Source organism: Schistocerca americana, chromosome 5, assembly GCF_021461395.2.
Source record: "Schistocerca americana isolate TAMUIC-IGC-003095 chromosome 5, iqSchAmer2.1, whole genome shotgun sequence".
NCBI classification, from domain to species: Eukaryota; Metazoa; Arthropoda; class Insecta; order Orthoptera; family Acrididae; genus Schistocerca; species Schistocerca americana.
The window spans coordinates 321,171,202-321,190,001 of record NC_060123.1 but is presented as its reverse complement, the minus strand read 5'-3'; positions in this window follow the sequence as shown (position 1 = coordinate 321,190,001).

The window sequence follows — 18,800 nt, the reverse complement described above, 5'->3', positions numbered from 1 at the left end:
CGAATGAAGGAAATGATAGTGCTAAACTCAACGTTTTTGACCGAGCTCAGAGTGGACGACTGCTTACGGTATCCGACGTGACTTATCGGAGTCAGATTGATGAACTCATCAGACAAAATCGTCGGGTAACACAGAAACAGCTCTCATGTAAATGTGACGTATCACGAAGGGGTCTTCAGGGCTTAATTACAAAAATCCGGTACAGAAAACTATGTGCACCGTGGGTGTTTCGAATACTCACTCATCTCATAAAGCTGAGGAGATTGGACATTTTGTCAAAAGTTTATTTTGCGTTTTGAGCATGAGAGTGATGGGATCCTTAAGAACATTGTGATAGATGATGAAGGCTCTGTTCGCCATTTTGACCCTGACAGAAAGAGAGCACCAGTGGAATTCCGCCACAAAGCAACGCCAATGCCAAAGGTGTCCAAGACCACACCTTCATATAAAAAGTAATGCTCATAATGTTCTGGGATGCACCACCATAAGCTACGTGAGGTTTTTCCACGAATGGAGCACCCTGTCCTTCAGCTCAACAATGACAGACCACACACGAGCACTGAGACATTTGCAACAATTCGACGGCCTCGGTTCACTGTCATCGATAATTCTGTATACAGTCTCGACTTGGCCCTATCCGATTTTCATCTGTCTCCGAAACTTAAGGAAACCCTTTGAGGAGTTCACTTTCATAGTGATGTAGCTTTGCTAGCAGACGTGGCATTCTGGCTCCGTCAACAAAGTCAGACATTTTGTAGTGACAGTGTCAAGAAGCTGGTCTCTCTTTAGGCGAAATGTGCTCGACGCCAGGACGGCTACGTTGAGAAATTAATATGTCGCCATGAAGAATAAAGATGTAGAATGTTAGTAAAGTTTGCTTTATTTAGAAAGCTTTGAGATTTGTTACATGTATTACTTTTCAGGGCGCCCTCGTACTTGTCGTTTGATGGAGGGAATTTGATAAAGAACAAAATAAACAAACATAAATTTGTTTTTTTCAGGAAAAATCATCTGTTCGAGGGAGAGAGAGAGAGAGAGAGGGGGGGGGGGCGAAGGGAGATAAGCAGAGAGAGATAGTACATAGTTCCGTATACATGACGTGCCACGAATTCCTCTTGTGTGCCAACTTTTCCTTTTCATCTTAAGCGTAGCACTTGCAACCTACGTCCTGAGTAATTTGCTGGATTTATTCCTATATCTGTCTTACCCTCCATTTTGTACCGTATACAGCACCATCTAATACCCTGCAAGTTGACCCCTGATGCCTTAACATATATCATCTTGTCCCTTCTGCTTGTCAGTCTTTTTCCATACATTCTGCTCTTAGCAGGTTCTGTGGAGAATCTTCTAATACCTTGTCTTATCAGACTATATGATTTCCACCATTTGTCTGTAGCACCACATCTGAAACTCTTCGATTCTCTTGTGTTACAGTTTTCCCATACTTCATGATTCACTACCGTACAATACTGTTCTCCAACGTCGAAAGACAGATTCTCAGAAAATTTTTTCCTCAAATTAAAGTTTATGTTTTTCATCAGTAGACTTTTCTTGGCGAGGAATACTAGTTGGCTTTTTATATCCTTGTCTCTCCCGTAATGTGTTACTTGGCTTCCACAGTAAGAGAATTACTAATCTTCGTCTACTTCTGTACCATAGATTTTGATGTTAAGCTTCTCAGTGTTCACATTTGCGCTACTTCTCATTAGTTTTAACTCCCTCCAATTTACCCTTAGTCGACACTCTGTTCTCATTAGACTGCTCATATCAATGAACAGGTCAGGTAATTATTCATCACTTCCGCTGAGGATAGCAATGTCGTCAGCGAATCTTACGATAGATATCCTTTCACCTTGAATGTTAATCCCACTGCTAACGATTCTTTTATTTCCGTCGGTGCTTCAACTATGTACAGACTGAACAGTAGGAGCTGAAGAGTGCATTCCTCTCTTCACATCCCTTTTGACAGAGCACTTCGTCCTTAGTCTTCCACTCATATTGTTCCTTCTTGGTTCAAGTATATATTGCACATCACCCGTCTTTTGCTGTAGCTTACTCCTATTTTTATCAGGATTTCCATCAACTTGCACCATTTCATACTGACGAATGCGTTTTCTAGGTCGACTAATCCTACTAGCGTATTCAAATTTTCTTCAGTATTACTTCTATTAGCAAGTGGAAAGCCAGAACTGGCCGTCTGCAGCCTTTAACCTTCCTAAAACCGAAATAATCGACCTCTAATACATCCCCAATTTTCGTTTCCATCCTTCAGTACATAATTCTTGTCAGCAACTTTTATTCAAGAGATGTCAATCTTATTGTGCGATGGTTTTCGCACCGATCTGGCCTGTGATAAAGAAGCCGTAGAGAATAATGAAGTGGTCAGCGTATTGCCATGTGTTTCACTGAAAAGTAGATTAAGTTTATAAATGTGGGTTGGCATCTGTGCCCCTTGCGGCGAGTCACCGTGCGGCTGTAGCCTGCCTCACACGGAAGTAGGGGCGCCAAGTGTGAACACAGGTGTGAATGCAGTCACTCGCACGCACATGTTGGTTTACAGACATGGACCTACACGCTTGTCTCTACGTGGGAGTGGGGCAAGCAAAGGCGCACGGCAACTAGGCGCAAGGTGCGTGGGTGCAAACACGCCTTAATACGAATAATACAATAGTATGATCCATGGAAGGTGCCAAAAATTGAAGTAAACTATCCGTACAAACAGTTATATCTTGGCAATCCATTAAATTTGGGGCATGGATTATTCATTATGCCGCGAGAAGTTGAAAATGCACAGTTATATCCCGGTATTGGTGTTAGTTGACTAATTCCCATTCTGCCTCATTGGAATAGTAGTAACAGGGAACAAATTTTTAGCGTTTCACGTAACGCAAAAACCGTAACTCTTCTGAAACTTTAAGGGAAGTGTCAAATCACTGGACAGTTTTGAAATAACATGAAAATCTGATTGGACATTCAGTGGAGAATTAAAAAATTTTGCGCCCCTAGGCACACCATATTATATGCGGTCTCTCCCTCCCCCCCCCCTCTCGCCCCTTAAAGAAAATGCATCTTTTAAATAATAACTACTACCCCATCACTTCACAATTGCCGTTTTGGATGGAAGCGCTGTGAGCTGTTTCCGCACTCTGCTATTCGTTGCTCTGAAGGACGCGTCTGTGGTCTAGTCGTCGTCGTCAATGGAAATGTAATACGGTCGCTGAACTGTACCTGGTGTACGGCAGCGGATAAAACAAACTTAAAATTAACACATTCTTCTGTCGAAAGACAATAGAAGTGAACACAAGGTAAATAACATTTCTTTTAGGGCCTAAAAATTCAGCAGAGCCTTTTTGGAGACTGAATTTTTCTTATATATTCACTTTTAATGTGTTCTTTTACATGAAACCGTTGAAAATAAAAATAAAAATGCTTTGTTACGATCTAAAAAATGAAGCGAATGTGTAGTACATTAGAAATTAATACCTACTTTTACAGAGATGCATTCAAAATTAAAATTAAACTGTCGTTTCATTATCTAAATACTTGAATACGTAGCAGATAAAATAATACGTTTGGTACTAATACATGAATCTATAGGAAAGCGTAAGAAATGAAAGTGAAATAGAGATTTTGGCGCTCGAACTAATAACTAAATACAGATGAACAAATACAGAATGGGATTTGCTATTGCATAATTTTGCAGGCTAGTGTGGAAAACTCAAATTTGTTTTATAATCTAATAGTTAACGTGTAAAGCGTTAGGGTTTGTTAGCTAGGTGCTGCATAATAAGTGTACACGATAACTTTAATCCATGTAAGGGCTGAACAGTTTTGTACTGCGGCTACTGCTCTCACCATAGCTCTTTCTAACGGTATTAGCAAAGCTTTTACGTATTTATCGACAGAACTGAACTACGTTATTTATTAACACTTTTTCGTCTGAGCGTACTCTCCTATAACGTACATTTCCGCGATAGTTATACATTTCAGCAGATACCAAGAATATGCATCAGTTGTAATATGCTACAGTATCAGCATGACTTGAGTGTACAGCTCCGAGCGGCCTGGGTCTTTCGGATATTGTTTAGTATTGCCGGGCGCCTTCGGTCAGGTCAGTAAGTAACCGAGGTTTAGTTACGCGCTATGCCATCGGCCATTGTAAAATAAACAGGTAATACGTAGTTTGTAAATCCAATGAATATACTCTAAGTTATAATCAAAATCACATTTTAATCTTAAATTTTTAAAACTGGCTTTATCGGCAGAAAACTCGTTGAACATATCTTCATCGTGCATACGGTTATCAGATAGGAGGTCGGCTTCGATGTGAAGAATGGACAAGGCATTCAATCTCTCCTCAGACAACGTAGAACGTAGTTACGATTTCAGTCTTTTAAGAGCCGGAAACAAGCGTTCTGTTGAACAATTTGTAAGTGCGATATATAGAAATATTCAAAGGACAATGTCAACATTCGGAAACACGTACTGTAACCCATCTTTTCGTAAAGATTTACTCATTTTTACTGGAATATCACCAATCTCAGAAGATTTCAAATGTTCCGCGAAATGTACACATTCACAAGCGAAGGAAGGCTCTAAATCTGTGTTATATGAGGCTTGGAGCTTTTATTCACGTTTAGCAATATCGCTAGGTGAGCTGTTCTTAAGGTTACTGAACACTGTGAAGCCGGCCGCGGTGGCCGTGCGGTTCTAGGCATTTCAGTCCGGAACCGCGCGACTGCTACGGTGAACGATTCGAATCCTGCCTCGAATATGGATGTGTGAGATGTCCGTGGGTTAGTTAGGTTTAAGTAGTTCTAAGTTCTAGGGGACTTATGACCTCAGCAGTTAAGTCCCATAGTGCTCGGAGCCATTTGAACCAATTTTTGAAAACTGTGAAGAAGTCCAACAGTGTTCGATAGCTTTTCTTCCTCTTCACTAATTCAGCGTAATACTTGTCGAGTACTGGGAGAAACATTTCGACTCTAAATTCTTATCTTCCAGTCAGAAAAACTTCTTCAGAGTGCGCTTCTTCGTCATCATGAAGTTTGCGCTTTCGTAATCTTTTATACGTGCATTCATAGTCTATATCAGTCACAATCTCCATGGATTTATTTTCATAATAGGCGAACATGTCACGAATAGATGCAATAAATCCTACAAGTGATTCATATAATTCATGCACTATTTTAGCATCAGTATTTACAGTTTGCAGTTTAAGATTTACACTATTAAATCTCTGGACCAAGTTCTTCCAAACTGCCATCATGAATACTGTTTCTAGTCTGCTGATTTGATTCAATAAAGCAGAAGCTTCATTTCACACAAGTGGTATTTCAAACGTATTTTTGGCAACATGTGTGAAAGGGTTGATAACGTTCTCCCAGTTTTCATACAGACTTACACGCGCTTCCTCTCTTGATGAACAACGTGTTTTTGACAAAGTTCTTACTGTTTTGCTTCCTGGTTTCATGAAACAAAGAAGTTTATTCCAGGGCTATGTAGAAGCAGAGAAAAATTATAAAGGTTTTGCATTGAAAAATGAACATGCTTCCCGACAACAATGGCTCTGAGCACTATGGGACTTAACATCTATGGTCATCAGTCCCTTTCCCGACAACAGCTTGCAGCACTAGTGCCGAGTAAATTCAAAGAATGTGCTGCACAATGCACATAATGCGCTTTCGGATTTCGTTCTTTAATGCTTGCCTCCAAATCAGTGTAGGTTCCTGACATGTTGCATATGTTGTGGCCTCTATAGTCAGTAATATCAATGGAATTTGTAGACAGGATGTTTAGTACGGCCTCAGCTAAGTTTTCGGACTTGTATCCCGGGTTTGGTAAAAACAGAAGGAAACGTTCAAAAGATTCACCATTCTCGTTCACATATCTTAATATGAAAGATAATTGATCAATATGTGAAATGTCCGCAGTAGAATCTACTATTATAGAGATATAGTTGGCCTTTTTTATTTCAATTACGATAATTCTCTTTATTTCTTCAGAAAGAAGCTCCATTATTTCATCACAGATTGTTGAAGAAAGATAACTTGTATGTCCCTGCCCTGGATTTCCACATCGTTCAATGTGCTCTGCAGGAAAAGGATCAAACTCGACTATAAGTTCAAGAGACATCATAAATTGACCATTATGTAATTACTTGAATCTGTAAACGTGTCCACGTAGAGGAAGCCCACTACTTGGTAGCTTCTTTACTACCGCAAACATCCTTTTAAACACACTGCAGCAGAATATTTTTTTCTGTCTCTACATATAATTCGAAATAGTTGTCCTTTGTTCCAAGTGACTTTTCAATTGTTAAGAGTGATTACTCCGAATTTTTGTGTTAAAGTGAATTCTCGTGATGAGATAAAATATTAGAAACATTTTTCCAATCCTGCAATACCATTGGTAGCAATCGCGGCCTTACCTCTGAACAATATACAAGGTGCACAAAAAACAGCACAGGTGCTACAGGAGTATACTAGAAAATCACGCAAAGTTAATTCACCATTTAAGAGTTTAAGGAAAAATGCAATTTTGTTCAAATATCTGATTTCATCGCCCACTGATTTTCTTGAATTAGAAAAATCACAGTCACAATTTTGTCTGATGCCACTTTGTAAGAGAGTGTCTAATGTTGATTTATTGACACGCCATTCTGCAGGATCATCACTAACGTGGTTATTTCTTTTTGTAATGTCTGACTTGACACTTGGTTTTTCGTGAAACTCGAAACCAGGAACAATTGGCTTTTCTTCATTTTTAACTTTTATTTCGTTTGTATTTGCTTCTTTTCAACAGCTGCAGTGTCACAAATATCGTCCGTACTACTTGAAGTCGAACCAGCAATATCTTTTGAGAAAAATTTATCTACTCTGCCAAATGGTTTTAGAACATTGGCTTCTCGTTCTCGCTTTTCCTTTGATAATTACCGAAATGCCGCCCCACTTCAATTTGCACGTTAGCTTTTTTCACTGTCATTCATGTTAAGGCACTTACAAAATTGTCAATCAACAGTCAAAACCGAAGAAAAAATCTGTAAAAGGAAAGAAAAAAGACTATATCCAGTTCCTATCGTAATACACCATTCATGAGCACATAGCTTTTTACTTTAAACACGGTACACGAGCACAAAGATTTTTCTTTTAAACACAGAGCGACGGAATGACCAAGTCGGATTACTCCACGTAACTGTGCTATGAAAGAACGACAATGCAGAATAATTTAATTTCAGTGTCACGTGTTTCTCTGTTCTCAGTGAACAGTAGAAGCACACCTGCCGGCTGGAATTCGTCTCGTAAAGAAAATGGGACAGTCCCGTTTATGGCTTCTGTTTCCCGAGTCGCCGGAATTTTAGCTGGGACGTAAATATGTTCTGAACATTCTTCACACTGTCTTTCTAATTTAAAAAAACAAATAACTTTTGCTGTTTCTTGCAGTGAGGTGTGCGGGATCGACTCTTATCCAGCTTATTTTTACAACATTTTGGTGGTTCCTGTGGGCAGAGAAGAGAGACAACAAAGTTTAAGTAGTCTTGTTGGCAGTTGACGTGGTGTGTTGTCATTTGTGTGAACACTGCTGTTATGTCTACACGCAAATGCACCTTTTGTTCCAACATAAAATTAAAATAACCTTTCCTCGAAGAAAAACAAGCTTAGTGAAGAAGTTTAATATAAGATTTGTATTGCCACGTACTATTCGACTGCACAGAGTGGGAACTTTGATATCGTGCAAGCTGCAGCACAATAAATGAGACAAACTGAAGTTGGTTACTTCTTCTTTTTGCGCCAAAAAAGTAACTAAATAAATAAATAAAATTTTTTAACTGTTGTGAAGTGTATTACGCATATTATTAGATATTCTGCTTATGTGTTTTTCGTATAAACATGTGTTTAAGAATGAAAAACATTCCCAGTATCAACATGTTTTGTTAAATGGGTGTCATTAAATCAAAGCTCAGATATTGAAGACTACAGAGCTTTCACATTAACTACAGTAATGGACGGTTGACTTGATACTTCCCCATAATTTCTACAAGAAATATAAGTAGAGTCGGGTTTTACAAACTGAAGCCCATACATGTTACACTATATAAGAAACTGTTGATTAGTTTATCACTGCTTTTCAGGACTCGCGGTAGTTTCACGGGGAAGATATGGTAGGGGTAAGTAGAAGCCAACAACGTTCTAGGGATAATGACTTTTCAAACATTGTATTGTAGATTTCCATCCTGCCAATTTGCTTCAAAATATTTTGAAAAATCATGAAGATGACACCAGAGAGAAACCCAATGTTTAATTTCCAATCAGTTCCCAAGTAAACTACGTATATTTCCCAGCTTGTATTGTTGAATTTCGTTCCTAAGGCTTATTGAAAGTAGCAAGTTGTTTAACAATATTATAAATTTTTGTCGTTCGTAAGCGCAGTTATTTTAAAACGTAAAAGGATAAAATGAGTACAGAATAAAAAATGCCGTCCCCCTTAAAGTTCCGCCCCAACGCCCGTGCCTATTGGGGCTGTATGTAAATCCGCCATTGTGAATATTTGCGCAGCGCTATTCTGATAGTAACTCCATCATCTGCAATAGAAACTTCGTTGATTATTATCTGCAGGGTAATCTTTACTAACATATAATTGTTTCTACAAATTTCGGAAAATTCTTGACCGGTGTACTTCAATTTTTGTCATCATACTGTAATAAATAAATTGTTTCTCCCTATATTCGTATATAATTTTGAAGAGGAGTTTCATACACGACAATGTGCTGTTTTGGTTTATTTGTTGCAGTCGATTTTAAAAGAAAACCTTCATGTTAAGAAAGTACGCTAACTCAGCAGCAACAACATAGCTCCTTCGTAGTCAATACGCAGTTTCAGCTATTCTAGGACAAAAGTATCTATCCTCCACTAGTCATTAAACCAGCATACAGGCTTCCAGCACTAAAACAACAAATTACACAGATATCCAGTAGGACATATTAAACACCTTATAGAAGATGAACATGTAACAGAAGATGACACGTAAAAACACGAATACAGAGCAGAACCAATAGCCGCGCACCTAACAACCATTGATAATGATAAATAACAAAGCCACATGTAACAGGTGTTTCAACAGGTTGTTGAGGTTATAGGGGGGTGTGGGTTCCCTCAGCACTGGAGCAGATGCCGGAATGTTTATCACCCTCCCACGCAAAGCAAGTCAATTAAATATGAATAGGTACTCGGAAAAGCAAGAGCAAAACCTTACCACCATTCGAAAATAAAAAGTGCCAAAACAGCAATCCATAATTTAATATAAGGCGCCAAAGAGCATTGGGTTCTCCATGTGCCCGCCACTTCCCTTCTGGGAGGGAAAATAGAAATAGGGAATCGTTTCAAATACCATGTGTATTCCGCTAAATTTACGTTTTAACACAATTCAATAGTTTTCCACAACCATACAACAGATTCTCCGATTAAGGTAAAAAGTTTTCGATTTCTTACTAAACCACTTTATCTTTTGAATACAATGTACTTAAAAAAAGAAATCCCTACAATTACAAATCACAATGAACTACTGTTCTCAAGAACTTTTTATGACCAACAGGTTAATATCTGAATGCCTGTTCTGTAGCCAATTTTGCAGTCTTTATCATATTTGGTAGTCTCCTGTAACAATATTCTTTCCTCAGTTCAACAAGAAGTCATTAATTAAGTCAGTGAGATCTTCCATTTGACATTTTTTCTATCTGCTTCAAAATAACGATATGGTAATATCTTTGGAAACGGAAAATTGAATTAACGTACACAACAAAATTACTAGCAAAAAGCCCTACAAGATGACATTTATTCATAGACAAATATTTAAAGTTTTTCTGATGTTATTTCTAACTAATTTAGCAGTCCTAGTAACATTAGTTAAAGAAGTCTTTTATCGTAAGCCTAGAAAAGAAATTTTCACACATTTTCACTGAGCAAATTACTTCCACGATCTGCATAAACTTGTCCAGTGGCACTGAACAACTGATCACAAGGAACGTAGGTGGAGCAGAAAGGTACGTCAAAATCAAGACTGCTTTCCTGAGATAGATGAGTTCTAGCATATATCATCGTTGCGTTGTAATAGTGATTCCAAAAGATAAGACTGGATGGTCTGCTTGAACACCGAAATTTGATCCTACAATACTGTTTTGTGTGTGTGTGTGTGTGTGTGTGTGTGTGTGTGTGTGTGTGTGTGTGTCTCTATCTCATCACAGGCGTGTAGTGTGAATCCCATGTGATGAATACTGATTGCAGACTGGCTCTGTTCTGCATAAGTTGAAGGCTTATTGTCTTAATATACCAGTACACTACCGTTGTGCCCCTTCAAGAATCCAATTATTTCGGACATTGCAATGTCCACTTCGTAGGACGTAAGGTATTTAGTTATAAACCAGGGGTCGAGGAACGTCACAGAAGTCAGTGATAGATGTCGTTTGACATAGGAGAATTTCTAGTTTAAAGATTCATGCAGTGCGTTTCTCATATTTGTCATTTTTTTTCGTCTATATTTTCGCATCTAACTTAGAATTTGCAATTCAACACAGGTAACAGAAGTGGTGTTATAGAAATTCATGTTTCGCTCAGAGATAAGTCCAATGTAGCATCGTAGATAACTTTAAGGACGTTTATGAGATGTTTCTTAACATTCCACTCAGAACGAGAAAGTGTGATAATTTAACCATGTTCGACACTATGTAACCTACTGCTTTTCTTCGTTCCAAAGGTCTTTGCAACATCAAGTACGTGCTGTTCCATCTCACATCGACATCTTGTGTCAAAATATGTCTTGGCACTCGACACTGATTCTGACAGTATGTTAGCTTTCTGGAAGCTTGGGAACTGTGGTGAAAGTGGCCCACAATTTTCCTGCACTTTTTTATCACGGCTCTGGTTTGCTCTTTTGAGAACAGGAAACGTTTTATCACCAATTGCCCACACACTACGCAAACCATATTTGGTGCATAGCAGGTAAACCCAGAAAAATCGTATTGCTTACACTCAATTCATTAATCATATCTCTTAACTTTTGTTCGATGTATTGGCTACTATGATCTGGTTCTAACAAAGATTCACGCGGCATACTTTTCAAACGTTAGTCCTCAATGATGAAATGCCTAGTAAAGCATAAGAGGAACATGTTTGCTTTCGTTGGTCCTTGTGTCGGCGTTGGCAATTAACCACTCGCATTTGGCAATCAGACTTTTTACTTTGGCTTTCGATTTGTCGTACACCTGTGATATCCACGTTGTTCTACAAAAATTTTCAGAAATTAGTCGACATTTGTGAACAGCCTTTCGAGCAGTAAAATTTAGCCGTCGGATGCTTCGCCATCTACGGAAGAATGCGGCAGCATATCGTCAGTTATTAAATCCATAATTGCTTTGTCTATTCTTTTCGTAATTTCATGCTCGTCTGGCCAGGGTGCAGATTTACTGGTCAAATTTTGACTGGGTTTTTCATGCTTCTCTGTGCCGGTACGCGAGAAGGCTATGAAATCCATCTGCTTTGATTTGGTTTCATTTATCAAATAGTCCACTTCTTACTGACGTTCTACAACCTGTTTATATTCTGAGCCGCGAAAGGTTGATAAAAGTTGCTCTAGTTCACGTAATGGTTAGCCTTTTGGGTTCATGACTGCCCATCAAAAGTGTTTTGTTGCTAACTGTGCAAAAGGGTTTAGTCAAACCGGTGCTACTTTTCATAAAGTACTTCCAAACTCAATTCTTTTCCCTGGGTTGTGACATTTTATACCTAAAAAATTGAATTAGAGAATAAGTAAATTGAATTAGCTATAGCTTCCACAAAAAATTTCACACCTTATTCAAAATGTTACAGTCTGTATATCTCCTTCTAGGAAGATACTCTTTAGGTGTACTAAAAACCTGTGAAGTAGGTGCTATGAAACGCTATAGCTTGAACATGACTAATGGCGTATCACACCACAATACAGAACAACCATAAAGCTATTATTTGTTTGCTTCCATCCGTAGCCTTTACAGTTAGATTCTAGGAAGCGCTAGCTTCAAACAGCCACCTCCACTTCCGTTTTTGCAATTGTCTAACGGTCTGACATGTCTCCTGTTTGTCATTCCTAATTACGTAATGAATATTAGCTAGAGTCGTTAAATAATTTCAGTCAGTTCTGCGGAAAGTAATTCGAGAAATAACCTCACATTTCCGACTAACAGTATGGGATTTGTTCAAAAAATCCGGAACTTCGCCCACAATCGACTTTTCAAATGTGGTTTTCAACTTTCAAAGTAAAAAAAAGTCCACAAGGCCCAGGTGTGGAGAGTACAGAGGATGAGGCAACATTGATTTCGCTTTTTGTGCACCAACAGGTATGAATGTTTAGGTGCGTCATCGTGATACAAGATCTATCACTTGTCTCGCCACATTTCAGGTCATTTCCTTCTGAAATTTTCTCAAATCAGTCGCAACACGTCCGGATAGTACCATCGATCAACATTTGGTCCTGTGGCACGAATTCGTGCTGAAATAATCCTTCAAAGTCAAAGAAAACTATCAGCATGGATTTGACATTTGAACGGATCTGACGAGGTTTTTTGGATAACGTTTACCACCCCTTTGCAAAGACTGAACCTTGGTCTCATCATAGTAACCATAGACACACGTCTGATCATCAGCTATGAATGTCTTAAGGAACGTTCCATTCTCATTTGCGTGATCCAAAAGTTCGTCACGGGTTCCAAGGCCTTTCTGGTCTTGACTCATAAGCCGCGGGACTAACTTGGCGGCAACGAGACGCATTACAAGACGCTGTGTCAGGATTACATGACATGATCCAACTGAAATGTCACAGTCTTCTGCAATCTCTCGAACAATCAGTCTTCGCTTGGTACGCACAATCCCGTTGACGTTACTGTGAGCGTCGTCGATGGACGTCGAAGGGCGTCCTGAACGAGGCTCATATTTTAATTTCCGTCCAGCCATTTTAGAACGTGTGAACCATTCGTAACACAACGTCCGGCTTAAGCACTCATCACCGTAGACTTCCTGCATCATTTGTTGTGTCTCTGTAAACGTTGTCTTAAGTCACGCAAAATTTAATGCAGACGCGTTAACTCTGCCATCTCGAAATTCGCAAACTGTGCGACACAACTCTCTACTCAGTACAACACCGAACAATAACTACCTGACACAGAAATGAAACTTCCGGCAGTTACATATTAAACCACATCAAAGACAGACGTACACAAGGATGCCAACCACATTTCACTCGAACACATCACTGGCGCGAAATTACGAATGTTCCCGAATTTTTTGAACAGACCTCATATAAAAGTCGTCAGCGTAAATTCACGCTAAATAAAACCGGAAGATCTGTATACCACATGACCAATGTTTCCTGAACCCATGTTGGATTTTTTTTTAAAGAAACTAATTCATGAAACGTTTCAGCATAACAATATGATCACCCATAGCATTAAGTACAATACTGAGTAAGGTAAATTGTTATTAACTCAGTATAAGAATATCACCGTCAGATAAGATTAAATTACATTCTCATTAACAACAAAATACATTTTTTCACTCGGGTAAAGACTCTCCTAATAGATAAAACGGCGCCCGCTTACTGAGATGAAGCACTATTGTCGATTGAATCCTTTCCGTACGCGACTCGACTTCATACTTGAGTTCACGAAAGCTGGTTTTGGCAAAGCCGAAGATTCGGCTGATTTCTTGCCGACACCGAAATTGCGGCCGAGACCAATATTTTTGGCCGAAATCGAAACCGAAATTTTGGTCGGTCCTTAAACCAAACGAAAAGTTTGCTTGCAGTAAATAAATAAGGCTCAACGCTGGACATTCATATACGTTGGATCTGACAATCATTGTGTTTGTCATGTTCAATTGTAAGCACGCTTTCACTAACTCTTACAACCCGCTGTCCCTAAAACTACATAAATAGGGTGGTACATTGATCGTGACCGGGCCAAATATCTCACGAAATAAGCCTCAAACGGAAAAACTACAAAGAACGAAACTCTTCTAGCTTGAAGGGAGAAACCAGATGGTGCCAAGGTTGGCCCGCTAGATGGCGCTGCCATAGGTAAAACGGGTATCAACTGCGTTTTTTAAAATAGGAAAGCCCTCTTTTATTCCATATTCGTGTAGTACGTAAAGATATATGAATGTTTTAGTTGGACCACTTTTTTAGCTACGTGATAGATGGCGCTGTAATAGTCACAAACATATGTCACACCATTTTAGACGAACAGTTGGTAACAGGTAAGGTTTTTAAATTAAAATACAGAACGTAGGAACATTTGAACATTTTATTTCGGTTGTTCCAATGTGATACATGTACCTTTGTGAACTTATCATTTCTGAGAACGTTTTCTGTTACAGCGTGATTACCTGTAAATACCACATTAACGCAATAAATGCTCAAAATGATGTCCGTCAACCTCAAAAATGGTTCAAATGGCTCTGAGCACTATGGGACTCAACTGCTGAGGTCATTAGTCCCCTAGAACTTTGAACTAGTTAAACCTAACTAACCTAAGGACATCACAAACATCCATGCCCGAGGCAGGATTCGAACCTGCGACCGTAGCGGTCTTGCGGTTCCAGACTGCAGCGCCTTTAACCGCACGGCCACTTCGGCCGGCCGTCAACCTCAATTCATTTGGTAATACGTGTAACGACATTCCTCTCAACAGCGAGTAGTTCGCCTTCCGTAATGTTCGCACATGCATTGACAATGCGCTGACGCATGTTGTCAGGCGTTGTCGGTGGATCACGATAGCAAATATCCTTCAACTTACCCCGCAGAAAGAGATCCGAGGACGTCAGATCCGGTGAACGTGCGGGCCATGGTATGGTGTTTCGCGACCAATCCATCTGTCATGAAATACGCTATTCAGTACCGCTTCAACCGCACGCGAGCTATGTGCCGGACATCCATCATGTTGGAAATACATTGCCATTCTGTCATGCAGTCAAACACCTTGTAGTACCATTGGTAGAACATTACGTAAGAAATCAGCATACTGAAACGTCGCCTTAGAAAAATTATTGAATAACTGTGTCCGCAGCTCGTGGTCGTGCGGTAGCGTTCTCGCTTCCCATGCCCGGGTTCCCGGGTTCGATTCCCGGCGGGGTCAGGGATTTTCTCTACCTCGTGATGACTGGGTGTTGTGTGGTGACGTTAGGTTTAAGTCGTTCTCAGTTCTAGGGGATTGATGACCATAGATGTTAAGTCCCATGGTGCTCAGAGCCATTTGAACATTTTTTTTTTAATTACTGTGCTGATAAATCTCTTACATTACTTGATTTTTAAACAGCTGAGCAGAACTGAACGTACTCAGACATTTCGCTCTTTACCTATTCTGATCAACACTAAACTGACACACAATATTTTTAGCGCTACGCAATATGACTTTTAATAATCCCTACAAAAGAATAGCCCTGACTATCAATAACCTATACCTTTCATGAATCACTTACCTCACAAAAATCTTCGTTACTCAAACTACTGCAATAGAGCGAGTGCCAATACTGCCAGCTAAATAAAAGATTCAAACTACTGAAGGGACTTACTACAGATAGGCATAGTTAGCAAATGAGAGATTTTGACAGAGAACAAACAATGTATTTACCGTAATAGTGTTCAATAGTCATAATATATGTAGCAGTTCATGGCATCCAGTCTTACAAATGTACTGTCTCTGATGGACACACGTCCAGATCATCCGCTCTCAAAACTCCGCCATTTCTCTCCCCACATCCACCACTGCTGGCGGCTCACCTCAACTGCGCAACGCTACGCGCTGTTAACATCCAGCTGCCGCTGCCCAACACTACAATAGCGAACAACAATGCAAACCAGTCACAGACTGCACACAGCACAGCCAGTGATTTTCATACAGAGCGCTACGTGGCGTTACCAATAAAAAAAAACATAAACAACCCACTTACAATACATAGCACCTTAGATCTCTATCGATAAAATGGGGGCCAATTATCCTTCCTCCCATAATGCCGCACCATACATTAACCCGCCAAGTTCGCTGATGTTCCACTTGTCGCAGCCTCCGTGGAGTTTCCGTTGCCCTATAGTGCATATTATGTCAGTTTACGTTACCACTGTTGGTGAATGACGCTTCGTCGCTAAATATAATACGTGCAAAAAATCTGTCATCGTCCCGCAATTTCTCTTGTGCCCAGTGGTAGAACTGTACACGAAGTTCAAAGTCGTCGTCGCGATGCAATTCCTGGTGCATAGAAATATGGTACGGGTGCAATCGATGTAGCATTCTCAACACCAACGTTTTTGAGATTCCAGATTCTCGCGCAATTTGTCTGCTACTGATGTGCGGATTAGTCGCGACAGCAGTTAAAACACTTACTTGGGCATCATCATTTGTTGCCGGTGATGGTTCAGGTTTCACATGTGGCTGTACGCATCCTGTTTTCTTAAATGACGTAACTATCGGGCGAACGGTCCGGACACTTGGATGATGTCGCCCAGGATATCGAGAAGCATACATAGTACACCCCCGTTTGGCATTTCGATCACAATAGCCATACATCAACAAGATATCGACCTTTTCCGCAATTGGTAAACGGTCCATTCTGACACAAGTAATGTAACACGAAGCAAATACCGTCCACACATCGGTCCCTTGGTGTTCTCTTTTATGCCAGCCAAGCCATCCCCCTGATTCTGCTTCATCTTGCAGTTTTACTTAGTTGCTTTTCCTCCTCCTTTTTGGCTTTTCTTTTTTTTGGTCCCCCTCAGACGTTTGATCTCCATGTCTAATTTTGAAATCTGTAGTGTGAGCCAGATGGGGCAGAACTTCCTCCATATCATCTTTCACGTGGGTTTCTCTTCCCTCCTACTCCTCTCCCTCTCCCTTTTCCCCCCTTCGTCTCCCTCCCCGCCATAGCCCTTTTGCGTCTTTGCTAGGTCACCATATCGGCAGCCAGTGCGTGTGGTGGAGCTGTTATGTAGCCATCAGGTTCAGTTCCCTGACACCACAGGGACTACACTACTGGGACCTGCGCTGTGAACACTTTGTGAAATCGTAGGAGTGGTTGCCCATCTTTCTGGGGCATTAGAACTCCCATCAAAGACTGTTCTGCCAGGCAGCCGTTGCTGTGCCTTGATGGTGCCCACGAGAGGAGCCCATGTTTGGAGCGAGTGGTAGCAGGATCAACATTTAGCACATGAAATGTATTAAACTCTCTGGGCACTCTTCCATGACAGCATCTCTTCCTCAACATCGTTGTGTCTCAGTTCCTGTTTCTGCCTTCCTTGGCCTATCCTCCTTGGCTACACCCTTGAAGAAGAGCCAGGTCTGCCAGCTTCGAGCGAAATCCTTTCCACAGTTCCTGGTCTGTACCAGGTCTGAGGTGGAGACTTTTCCCACCACCAGACTTCTTTTCTTTGTGGAACATATTGAGGACAAGTACAGTGAAGTTGAGTCGTTAAGCAAGATGCCATCTGGCTCTCTCCTTAGGAAGACAATTTCTGCCAGTCAGTCTGCCTCCCTTTGTACCTGTGGCCATTTAGGATAGATACCGCACCTCACATGTCACTCAGTATGATAGAGGGTGTAATTTTCCATAAGGACCTTCTCCTCCAGTCCGATGGTGAACTAAGGGCTAATCCTTGAGATGCAATGCCACACTCATCTGTGGTCACTGTGGCTGTCCTCTTCATGTGAAGAGCCCCTGTGCCCCACCTCTAACTGTGTAAACTGCTCTGGTCTCCATTCTCCCCACTCACTGGAGTGTACAATGTCCATAATGGAAAATAGAATTCAGGAAATAAATATTCTTGACTGTCTCAGCAACATTGAGGACTTGAAGAAATTTAACAGATTCCATCTGGTATATCTCTTCTCTCTCTTTGTCCCAATTACATCTTCCACTCCTCACCAGTCCCCTTGCCCCAATCCTGCCCCTCTTCCCTTTCCTCACCCTTAATGGCTCCCATCCCTTCCCCTCCAGGAACCGCTCCTCCTCCTCCTCCTCCTCCTCCTCCTCCTCCTTCTCCTCCTCAGCCAGGGAAGACATCTTCTCCTCCAGTTAGGGATGGGAATCTTTCTCAGAGCACCCCTTCCCAGCGTTCCCAGGACAGGACACTTACAATTTCGTGTTGGATGAGAGAGTGATGTTCCAAGGGCCCCAAAAGCCATTCACTCTCTGTTCAATCCCTACATCGCTGTTCCTATTCCCATACTGGTAAAGCTTCCTTCCTCCCTCCATGAACAAGTCAAAGGACGATGCTTCCATTGTTTACTGGGGAGCTTCACCCCCTCCTCCTCATCTCGAATCAGACTCAGTTTTTATGGATGTCACGCCATCCTTGATAGTGATGACCACTGAGTGAGTCACATGACCACCCCACGGTTTATTTGTGTCTCATGTGGACTTTCACACCATGATGATCCAGTGGAATTGCAACGGATGTTATCGTCACCTACTGGAAATACAACCCCTTGCATCTTCCTGTTCTGCATTCTTGCAGAAACCAGACACCCTGATTTAGGTTTTTCATGACTTCCCTAAATTGTTTCAGGCAAATGCCAGGATGGTTCCTTTGAAAGGGCATGATCATCTTCCTTCCCCATACCTCCCTAACCCGATGGGACCGATGAGCACATTGTTTGGTTCCCTCCCCCAAATTAACCAACAAATTTTCCAGAAACGCAGTTTTGCAGAAACTGCTCTCCAACATTTCACAGTTATTGGGCATCCTGTCACAACCATGCTTGCCCCAGGATACAGGTCTGCACTTAA